At 35.1% G+C, this 12,004-nt stretch overlaps 1 long non-coding RNA gene across 1 annotated transcript; it reads left to right on the forward strand.

The window, feature by feature from the left end:
• The first annotated feature begins 3,620 nt into the window (after window positions 1-3,620).
• LOC113237420 lies at window positions 3,621-9,630 on the forward strand. The gene is made up of 3 exons (XR_003311034.1): window positions 3,621-3,698; window positions 9,124-9,338; window positions 9,531-9,630. It is a non-coding gene; the product is annotated as an uncharacterized LOC113237420 (long non-coding RNA).
• Window positions 9,631-12,004: the final 2,374 nt, after the last annotated feature.

Genomic DNA, 12,004 nt, shown 5'->3' on the forward strand with positions numbered 1-12,004 from the left:
AATTAGAACTAAATAATACCCTTTTGGGTTGAACAATTTACAAAACTGTTTAGAAACATTTTGTGTTATAAATATAGTTGTCTTTTTTCTGCAGTGATAGAGTGTCTTCTTTTATTGATTAGCCTCCATTGCAGTTATGTTCACACGAACGCAAGCAAACACAAACGTAACAACAGAGTAAAACCAAAAATTAACAAAAAAAAAAACACAAAACGAAAACTCAACAATAGAAAACGAAAACTCAACCAATAAAAAACAAAAATTCAACAACACGACGAATACACTGCAAAGAATACATTTGATAACGACAGCCGTCAGAAACCGAATGAAGAAAATCACGGTGATGCACTGGTGGGGATGCAACCCGACGACTTGACCCGTTATCTATCCCTATCGACCAAAAACTAAAAAGTGACTTTTCATTTTTCAGTTCATTATAATTAACACTATTTAACAATCATTCTCAATAAAAAAAAACATTTAATTTAATAAATTATTAAAGTAATAGTATATCGTATAGTAATAGTATCAATTAATTATTCACACTTCTACTTCTGGTATTTGTGTGTATATAGTGTAGGCTTAGAATAATAACGCATAGAATGATAGTTTCATATCAAACGAACTGTCACAAGTGAGGCAAAAACCAAATTCATGTAGGCGTAAGCAACTTGTAACTACGCTCGTCGGCACGCACACAAATATACAAATAATGATGCCATGGAATAACATTTCCCTCAAAAGTGGGGAAATTGTATCTTGCTTAACTCATCATTAAGTTAAAGGTGCCTACAGATTTGCCCGACATTGTCGATCAGGTGCCTACAGATGTGCTCGGTTTTGTCGATGAAAAACGAATATAGCACTTATTTGTAAATCCAAGATGGCGGACACGATTTTTCAAAATATGCTATATGGGTATCCTTTTCGAGGTATTTGGGGATGCTCATTACGAATATGGCACTCATTTCTAAATCCAAGATGGCGGACACGAGTTTTGAAATAAATGCAATATGGGTATCATTTTCGAGGTACTTGGGGATGCTCATGACGAATATGGCACTCATTTCTACATCCAAGATGGCGGACACGATTTTTCAAAAAAATGTAATATGGGTATCATTTTCGAGGTACTTGGGGGTGCTCATAACGAATGTGGCACTCATTTCTAAATCCAAGATGGCGGACACGAGTTTTCAAATAAATGCAATATGGGTATCATTTTCGAGGTACTTGGGGGTGCTCATTACGAATGTGGCACTCATTTCTAAATCCAAGATGGCGGGCACGATTTTTTCAAAAAAATGCTATGTGGGTATCATTTTCGAGGTATTTGGGGATGCTCAATGTGAATATGGCACTATTTGTAAATCCAAGATGGCGGGCACGATTTTTTCAAATAATGGCAAGTTGGGTATCGTTTTCGAGGTATTTGGGGGTGCTCATTACGAATATTGCTTTTGTTTGAACTGTCGTGTTTGCCATCTTGGATTTAGAAATGAGTGCCATATTTGTATTGAGCATTCCCAAACATCTCGAAAACGATACCCAACTTGCCATTATTCGAAAAATCGCGCCCGCATCTTGGATTTAGAAATAAGTGCCATATTCGAAACCTAAAACCGAAAATGCCATAAGCAAACATTAAAGAAAATAACTGTTAAAATAGATTAAAAAATCGCTTAAGAATGCTCCCCTTTTAAGAAAATAAAATATTTTAATATAAAATATTTCGCTTGAGTTACGAAAAGAAAGACATATAATAAGCTATCAAAGTTGTACTGGTGGTGCCAACACTATAGTAGAAACAAATATATAAGTACTGTAAATTTGTTGCAATATGTGCTCCAATTCAAATAAAATTAAAATAAATAATTATTCAATAAAGCATGAACGCAGAGCCGTTAAAAGTATTATAAAATAATTAAGTGTCCCAATCACTTACAGGAGTTAACGAAAACATTTAATGTTTATTAAAGTAAATATTAGTTCAAGATGCGCAAATAAATCTAAATTACAGGCACCATTAAAATTTACGTAATATAATTATTTTGATACAGAATAGCAAAATGGGGAGAAAAAAAATTCGTTACTTTGCAACACTTTCGTATCTTGTTGCCGCGAAATTATTTTTCTGTTTTAGTGAATATTTACATAAAAATATGAGTTGAAACGCATTACTTACTTGTGGAATGCGATGTTAGTGTCTATTTTATGTTTGTCTGTTGTATTTTTACACCCATTTACCGCACATTTCGTCATTTTTAGCAAAAAATTTTGGAGCTGTTCGCGGTGCAATATGACCTTGAGCACTAACAGCCCGCGCGCTCCTGGGATGCGTTTGGAACCCTCTAACTTGCCTCACTTAGCGTGTGCGGGCTAGGTTTCTATGCGTTATTATTCTAAGAGTGTAGGTATACATAACAAATTAAAATAAAAAATCGAATAAACACAAAGGACAGCCAAAGGTTATTTATTACCGAAACATTGCCAATAGGATAAAAATCTTACAAAATTAATGAAAAAATGTGGTGTTTCAAATGAAAAATATGATTTGATAATATTTTGTTTGTACATGCACACCATTTAAAAACAATATAAATCATCTCGCAATAATTTTTAGCCCTTTTCACTGTTCCACTATTTGTGGAACATTTTTTGTAATGGCATCACCTTTGTTTACATTTTTTTACTTTAATTTAATCTCAGAGTTTTAGGTAGGAGGTAGGTACATTTATTCCGTACATATAGCAGCTCCTTTCCTTTATTTTTTTTCCATCCTCTATAAAAAATAAAAGAATAATTGTGTAAACTTCTAAAATTTGAATCTTTGAACATAAAGGAAGGAAAAAAATTTGTGGATTTTTTTCTAATTACTGACATTGGCCACTTTCGTCATAATTTTTATTTTGGTTTCCATTGGTTTCCGTAGTGTAAGTTATTCTTATAAAACTAATACTGGCCCAAGCTTTTTTTTTAAAGTTGCCGCCATTAAGGAAATAATAATAACCATCAAATTGAAGGGAAGTATAAGGGCGCGTTTATACGACACGAATTTCATTGTGCTCACCCCGCGCGGTCGAAGAGCGGAGTCCGCGGCGGCCGCCGCGCAATCGAAGGGCGGAGTCCGCGGCGGTCGACGCGCGGTCGCCGAGCGGAGTCTGCGGCGGCCGCCGCTGCCCAGCGACCTCAGAGACTGAACTGTCATGGCAAAAAAAGCTCTATTTATTTAGCTTTTGACTGGAAGGCACTAGCTTGGCTTTTGTCTACGCGGTCGCCGAGCGGAGTCCGTACTTCGACCGCGCGAAAACTTTCTCCTCGTGTGTCTGGGCGCTAAGTATTGAGTTATTATTGTCAGTTTTTGTCTATCCTCTCTGTTTTTGCTTCACGCTTGATAAGTTTTGCAATGGATACAAATTCAACGCTATCGAGTTCGTATTATACGGAGATGGTTGGGAATTCAGCAGTCGTCGCTACAATACTGAATTTTTCGACCGGCATGTAAGTAAAAATATTACATACCTGTTTATAAAATGAAGAATTAATTCATGCTATGGTGCAATGTTGGATTCTATTATTGTATATTTCCTTTGAGTTTGATATGATATTCCTTGTGCTAGATTTGTGTGCAAGCAATATATGCGGAATAAAACTACTGGAGATGCATCCGGTTTGCCATTTATAAGCGGTATATTATTGTAAGTATACCTATAACAATAATAATAATAATAAATAACCCCGGCCGACTGTGCCATTGCCGGGAAATACCGCCTCTCCCATTTAAAAATTCAAAATTAATCTTTTAGGCCTTGGGAGAGGCGAGAGTTTAAAATAAATACGATAATAATAATAATAATAATAATAACGCACACACTCAACATAGCCCCGCACTAGGGAAACCCTGTGTCGCGGGTGCCATGGACACACACGTAGACAACCACAAATTACACCCAAACTCACGAGAGAAATAAATGTAAGCCATACAAATATTTCTCCCGGCCCGGGAATCGAACCTGGGACCTCTGTGTGGCAGTCCGGCATGGTAACAATTCGGCCACTGAGGCAGTCTATGTATTTATTTTAGACCTTTCGTCGTTCATATATATGTTAAATTTACACTACCTACTTGGTCGCAATCAAATAGGCACGATGCCGTTTTAAATGCTACTTCTGTTACGTAACTGTCGACTATTTGGCGAACTGAATGTGCACCGCAAAAGCTACATAGCGCTACTACATAGAGGTATACATAATTATATGTCAATGTTGTTATTTTTGAATACATGAAACGGCCGTCTCCTCGTGCCCGTACTGGTTGTTTCTACGCATGAGGACTAATATGTCCTTATGCTCCTATCGTGACGTCGTATCTATAATAAGTACATTGAACTAGAATAAAAAAATAAAAAATTCGAAAATCTTTTTATTTCATAGGTAAGAAGAAAATTGCGCTAGAAATTGTCACTTTGCGCTCTTCCATAAGGGAGATTCCCCTGAGAAGACCAAGAAACTCTAGGCGTTGCTCTTTAAAAATAATATAGTAATTTAAATGTATATGCAGAAACAACCTGAAAAAGCTAAACGGATCACTACCATGGATTTTTGTCATCCAAGTACCTACGCAGAAGTTGTATAAATATCCTTTAGTATAAAGAACAACTACTTTATTTTTATTCCACTTATTAGTTATTAGTATGTCTGTCTCTATTTTTCATAAAGAGACTAATTACTATTCTTTTTATCTCTCAAAGATGCTCAGGAGACCAGATTGTAAATTGTCCTAACAGCGCGTGTTTGCGGTATAAAAATTCTAAGGCAATAACACTATAATATATGAGGCCATGAGAACCATAGTGGCCTAACTCATTTTTTTACAATATTGAGTTTATGATTTTTTCCAGTTCAAATTGATCATTTTGATAGAACCAGAAAGGCCTAAAAGCAATACAACGAATTTTCACTAGATGGCAGCATAATCATTGTTATGGTTTTTAGTCTGTGATCTAAATTTGAGGTGCCATACTGGCCTAAGTAAGATAGGCCACTATGGCTTGTCCATTGAATTAGGCCACTATGGTTCTCATGACCTCATATAATAACTCCCAAAACAAAATGCAATTGAACTATGGAAGTAACTAAACAAAATCAGCCTCGCAGTGTCTATGTCTGAAAGCAGTCGTATTTTTTTAAATCGCTTAATTGTAATTAGACAACGAGTAGTACAATATCAATTACATATCCGTACCTGAGAAGCATTACACTGTAACCGCCATTTTTGTAATTTTACAGGAGAAGCGATTTTGTGTCAAAATGCAGCATGTATAACATTTAGGATGCCCTAAAAATAAAACTGATCAATTTTTAATAACAGTAGTTCTAATATTCAAAGTTTTGTAATTAGAGATCATCGAGTATAATGTTAGAGATCAAGGCTGTTTACATAATGAGTTCAATTTCTTAGTTTTAGCGATATTTATAACAATAAAACAAAAAACTAGTGTACTCAACAGAACAGGTGGGAATAAAGGGTAAATACCGTGTTCTGCTTTTAAACAAACGTCAAATAGAAAAAAGTTACCGTAATGTAATGTGACACCTCTCACAAATTAAAAAAGAAATACAACATGAAAATGGTTATAGTTATTATTATTTTAGCTAAGTAACCTTTGTCAGTATCTGTCATCCCATCACACAGTACCTACAATGAGAATTAAAAATACAAAACCATTGTAGGTACCGACCGTGTGATGGGATGTCTGATACCGACAAAGGTTACATTAGTTAAAAAATAAGTTTTTTTGTTTTTGTTGCTACAAAATTTGTAAAGAAGTTTCTATTTAAGTTCAAAATGACTTTTTTAAAATGTTTTTTCATGAAAATAGTACAATAATTCCTGCTATTTTGGAGTCACGTACGTGTACTATGCAAAGTAATCTGTCCCTTGTGAAGTTAAGTGTGATTCGTTATGGTCTGTAGCATAAGGATCAGCGGGAGTGTCAACGAAATTTTCATTATCAAATAATTGAGGGCTATTTTGCCCAGATCTCTGAGAATTCTTTATTCATTGTTCTCATCTAGTTGTGCTGACAGCCCCCATATCTTTCTACATACATAAGTTTTGTTTATAGTGACCCTCCATATCAGCCTCTTGGTTATACGGGAAGTACCACAGGGAACCAAGGGAACCACTATAATATCTCTAAGTAAAATGAGGTTACGAATAACCAAGTGTGCCATCCTTTTATGCCAAAGCTCCAACTCACTGCTTACTCCTGTCACCATTCCCATGGCCTGTGGAAAGCATTTAGGTTTTTAAACGCCTCTATCAATTACTCCTGTCATACGTGGTTGACCCTGTATCGTACACTCACTCATATCAAAGATCTCGCATCCTTGTTTAGAGAACACAACAACTTTATCTTTTGTATTCACAATACAGCTTATACTCAATAGATTAGAAGCAAGATACATACATTACGTTACTCACACTAATGCTATTCTTTACTGTACCAAAATCTTCTCCATACACTTTACCTCCATTTGCGCAACACACCTTTTTACAACCTTTCTTCCTACTTTTATAAAATTATCCATCCAATCTCTCCCATAGCTCATATGTGTTGATGTTCCGGAATCTAAAATCCATTTATCTTCATTGTTCTTTTCTTGAACAGAATTCAGTGCCGTTGCCATATGACTCGTCTTGGATTGACGTGGATTCTGCGGGCAGTCGTAAGCTTTATGTGGTCCCTCCATTGACTTACAAATAAATGGACGACGGGTCTAATACAAAAACCACGAGAAAAATGTCCCAAGTCAACCTATTCGAAATTTAAATTGTAATGTCATCGCAGTATCGCGCTGTCAGTCGAACAAATGAAGACTAAAGCGGAGTTTGGCGCTCTGTATACGATTTTAGCGCCTTACAAGTGCTAACGTAAGCGTTAGCGCGGACCCGACGTCCATATAATTGTAAGTCAATGGGTCCCTCACATATGAAACACTTCACGATCTTCTTTTGTTTGTTCCTCTGAACAGGTTTTCTATTTGAAATGAAACTATTTTTCCGGATTTAAATCGCGTATATTTGTTTTTTCAAACAAACCGACATCGACGACGATTTAAATCCGGGAAAATAGTTTCATTTCCTATGTGTAGCAATCGCGAAAACCTAAGAACTCGATAGGTTTTCTATACTTTTTCACTGTAGTAAGTGCCGAACTCTGCCCTAGAGTGCTTGGACCTGCGCAAACTTTGCTCTCATCTAATTGAAACAGTTTTGTTTTTATATAATCCGTGCTTAATGCTATGTTGGTATTCTCTAATGCCAACCTCATAGGCATATACTCCTCTGGTAATCCCTGTAGCATCATTGCCGCTAACAATTCATCATCAATTTCTTTCCTAAAGTCTGATAGTTGATTAGCTACTCTCATTAGCTCTGTTACATACTCGGTTATCGAATTGAACATATTAAGCTTTAGGTCCACCAGGCTCGATAGCAGCCTACATCTGTTGTTAATGCCTTTGTCCTCATATACTGTTTTCAGACTCTTCCACGTCTCATACGTCGTTGTTACTTTGCGTACGCAAAGTAACAACGACGTATGAGACGTGTACCTTACAAGGGTTCTCAATAAGTAGGCAAATTTTTGTAGGTGCTTTTTGATCACCTTGCTTAGCAACTGGATCATCAGCAGCGGGCGGACTCTCAACATATTGCCATAGATCATCATGGATTAATATGCACTCAATATCAAACTTCCAACTTTCAAAGTTGCTACTTCCTTGTAGCTTCTCAATCCCAGGAAGTCCAGATCCCGACATAGTACTCATTTCGCTAACTAGAGTATTAGTTATAGGAATTTGGTTAATCTCACCATTAATCTCTCTATGATTCATATCACATAATCACGTTCGTACACTCGTTGTACTAAATCTGTTCACTCAATATTTAGTAGCTGCTGGTTCCCATAACCTGATAGAGCTCCTCCGGCTCCATCAATAAATGAGGAAACGAATTTTAATATTTTAATAAAGATCTTTATTAAAATATTTCCAAAACAAATAACGTGTTTAAAACACAACTTGACATGAAGAGAGTTCTACGAGGTAACAATAATCAATTTAAATTTGAAAAAGAATAACTCTTATTGTCACACCGGCCAGTATGTAAAAGATTGCATATCCATGCTCTGACATCAACGAGTAGTATTAAGTTTATTCATTGTATAAAGTACTGCGTTATATTTGTGTACATCAATAGTTCTTATAGTCTTAAGTGGTAGAAATAAAGTTGTATATGTGTCTCGTTTCATTCCAATAAGGATCAAACAGGTATTCAGTTGAAATAATTAGTAAAATAGAGAACATGCCTGCTTGATCCAACTCGCGCGCAGATGAGCGCACGCGCAGCTAGGGCGACTACTTATACACCAGAAGCGGGGGGCAGGGTAGTATAAGTACGTCACCCGGCATGAATTGCCTGCGGGCGCACTACTAAGGCCGTTATGTACCACTTATGTATGTTTTAAGACACTGTACAAATTAGTAGTAAGTAATATATAATAGAAAAGCATTTGTAATAAATGAATATGTGAAACATGAATAAATAGTACGAAGGGGGTGAGATAACTATTGGCGGGAAAGGAAGGCTCGCTCACCTATAAAAGGCGCACCGGCGCCAATAGATATAGAGTATAAAAACACCCCAAGCTCGAAACATAGAAAACCCCGAAGAAGAGCCAGCAGCCAACCTTACCAGACAAACTAGTCTCCAGATCTTCATAAGTAGTATAAATAACCGGCAGTTTTATTGAATCCAGTCAAAGGCGCATCCCGCACACAGAGAGCTGAAGTACTTTGTACACTTGGTGGTGTGTTATCCTTATACCACTTTATTCCATAGATCTGGCGATAAATTTACTAAGTTGAAAACACCACGCTAATTTTAACGATAGTTAAAATTACAACAAAAATTAAATTTACCCGGGTTAGGTATTCCTTGCTGACAAAACTCGAAATTATTTAAATACTGTTGCAATAAAAACTACCACGTAATAAATTCATCATCCCTGAAATGTCAACTACCTAAAATAATACCTGTAATTATTTTTTTTTCAGTTCAGCCCTCTGGTTAATATATGGACATGCAACGGAGTGCAGTAAACTAGTACAAGCAAACCTCGTTGGCTTATTCTTGATGTGTGGCTATACTACTGTTTTCTACTTTTATACGTTGAAAAAAGCTATAGTCGTGAAGCAAAGTGCTGCAATTTTTTTAATTTTTAGCCTGTTTTTATTTAATTTGAACAACATAAAACTTTACCAACATTTAGGTAGGCATGAGAATCTTTTTGTTTTTTTTTGTTCAGAACTCATTTTATCATCATTGATACTCACCTTATAGGGTGTATTTCTGGAGACGTAACTAATTGTGGAGAATCGATAGAAAATTTAAATTAGTTCCATTATATTATATTACATTAATATATTCTGAAAAGATTTTTTACTGTTAATATTCCTTCCAGGTCTTCTGTCAACTATATTTGCAACATTGACTGTAGCTGAACCATTGCACAAATTGATTTTTGCTATCCATGCAAAGAACACACAATGCTTTTCAGTCCCCTCAACATTGATGTCTGTTTTAGTTACCGCTCTTTGGACAATATATGGATTTTTAATTATCGACTTCATGTTGACGGTAATTTTTTTGCAATTTATTTAAAAGTACTTGACATGGTTCGTTTTGTAAATATATTACTGCATTGTTGTAGGAGAGAAACCTGTGTTTTTTTAAAGATGAAATATGTGTTCAGTTTCAATCAAAAGCCAAAAAACGGTTTATTTGATATTACACGCATTCTATATGCTTGCCACACTTAACATAATTTACCTGCTAATTTTTTGTGTTCGCTTTTTCAAAATCACTATTTTCTTTATTGTTCCAGGTTGTTAACATAGCAGGTTTTACAGTGGGATTACTGCAACTAGCTTTGTTAAACTTTTATTCACGTGAATCTTCAACATTTATAGTACCCAAACATATCTGAAATTTTAATTAATAAAACCAAGGTTCCTTAGTAACAAGAGTGGTTCACCGATTTCAGTTTTCTTTCATAAATTATATGTATAGTTAATTTCCTTAGATTATGTTCTAGTTAATTTAGCACTAGTAATATAATATTAATAGTACGCTAACTCTATTTCAATAAGTAAATAAAATCTAAGTTTTGTGTTTTTATACTGTGATTATTAAAGACTATCATTAAACACCATTTTTCCTTAATAATATTAAATTATTATAAATTACTTACGATATCAAATGTGTAGTCTTGTTATATTAAAGCAGATTCTTGTTTGAAGTGAATACAGCGTGGTATTATCCGCTGGCTGTTCGGTAGATTCCCTTGTTCGTGACTGTGCTAACCAAACGTTGTGTATTTATACATTACATATTTAAAATTATACTAATATATTTCTGCCGATATTTCTCCAAACTTATGCCTACGCTTGAATACCAAGTGTTTTCACATACTTAATCTACTTTTACCAAAAAGTACAATTACATCAGCACTAAATAAATTTAATCAAGATTCAAGAGATAGCATTCGATAGAAATCTGAATCCACCACTGACAGTTGATAGAAGTACTTGTTTCTAAAGGCTTATCATAGGCCCTCGATAATCATAAAGAATCATCAGAAATCTGCATTGAAATCAAAAAGTTGTAGTTACAGTAGAGAATGGCATAACACAATAATAAAAAATAATTTTTTACTATTATAATTAAATAATATTTTTGATGATTGTATTATACATATCATCAAGGCTGTATATCGTAGCCACTTGTCTATATATATATACACACAGACAGTGGTGGTCATAGAATTAAATAATGGTACCTGTATATAATTTTATTTATTAAAATCACAATCACTCAGTTACTTCCCGGAACACTGGCTGGCAAATAAATAAGAACTAAAATATAATTTTCTTTTTTACTACTTTGAAAATGGAATGCGTTAATTCATCATTACTAGTTTTGTGACCTTTGCGCGGCATTGTTGATTTGAGAACGGTTTATGCAATTATTTATAGAAAATAGTTGGAAAAAATAAATCTTGTGACTCTGCTACAAGAGAAGTTATAATAAAGCTACGTGGTCGTAAGTGGTTATATCAGAAAATTGTAGATCATTTGCTCAAAAACGAAGGTGTATAAGACCGTGAAACTTTTTAAAACACACAAGACTTCTATGAATATTCCCCGTAAACCTAAAGAAAGAAAAACGTCTTCACGAGAAAATTCAAGAACAGTTAATCTCGCTAAGCAGAACCCATTCAAGGGCTCAAATCAAATAAACAACGAAGTTTTTGGTGAGAACAATAAGTACGCACCGTTCAAAGACGCTTGGTGGAGTCACATTTATTTGGGAGAGTAACAAGGAAGGTGCCCATGTTGATACCACGACATATACGACTTGCGTTTGCAAGGAAGTATGAACACTGGACAGAGGCGCAGTGGAAGTTGTACTTTTCTCGGATGAAACTAAAATTAACAGACTATGCTCTGATGGCAAGCAGTACTTTTTTTTATTTGGGGTCACACTTGGTCCTAAACAATGCCATAACATGCAGGTAAAGTGGACTGTAATGTATTGACTTACGCCCACGGGCGTCTTCATAACATTACCGCCTTATGGCGGATTTTATTTCTCTTATACATTATGATTAAGCAAAGTTTTAATACTCGAAGAATCTGAATAATTTCATATAAGTTTGAAGCATACAAAAAAACTTATAGATTGCTAAATTAATATTATAAACTCAAATTCTGTTTGCGCTTTCGTGCAATGCATTCGATTCGTATTCGTTCCGAATCCGAGACTATCCAAATCTAAAAAACTCGGGCCCACCTCGAATGTCGCTTGTGTATATTGATTGGTCATGTAAAAATTTCCATTTCGAAAAAATCATAATTTTTCAGTAAAATAAATATA

This window comes from Hyposmocoma kahamanoa, unplaced genomic scaffold (genome assembly GCF_003589595.1).
Source record: "Hyposmocoma kahamanoa isolate Upper Pololo Valley unplaced genomic scaffold, ASM358959v1 93, whole genome shotgun sequence".
Lineage (NCBI taxonomy): Eukaryota > Metazoa > Arthropoda > Insecta > Lepidoptera > Cosmopterigidae > Hyposmocoma > Hyposmocoma kahamanoa.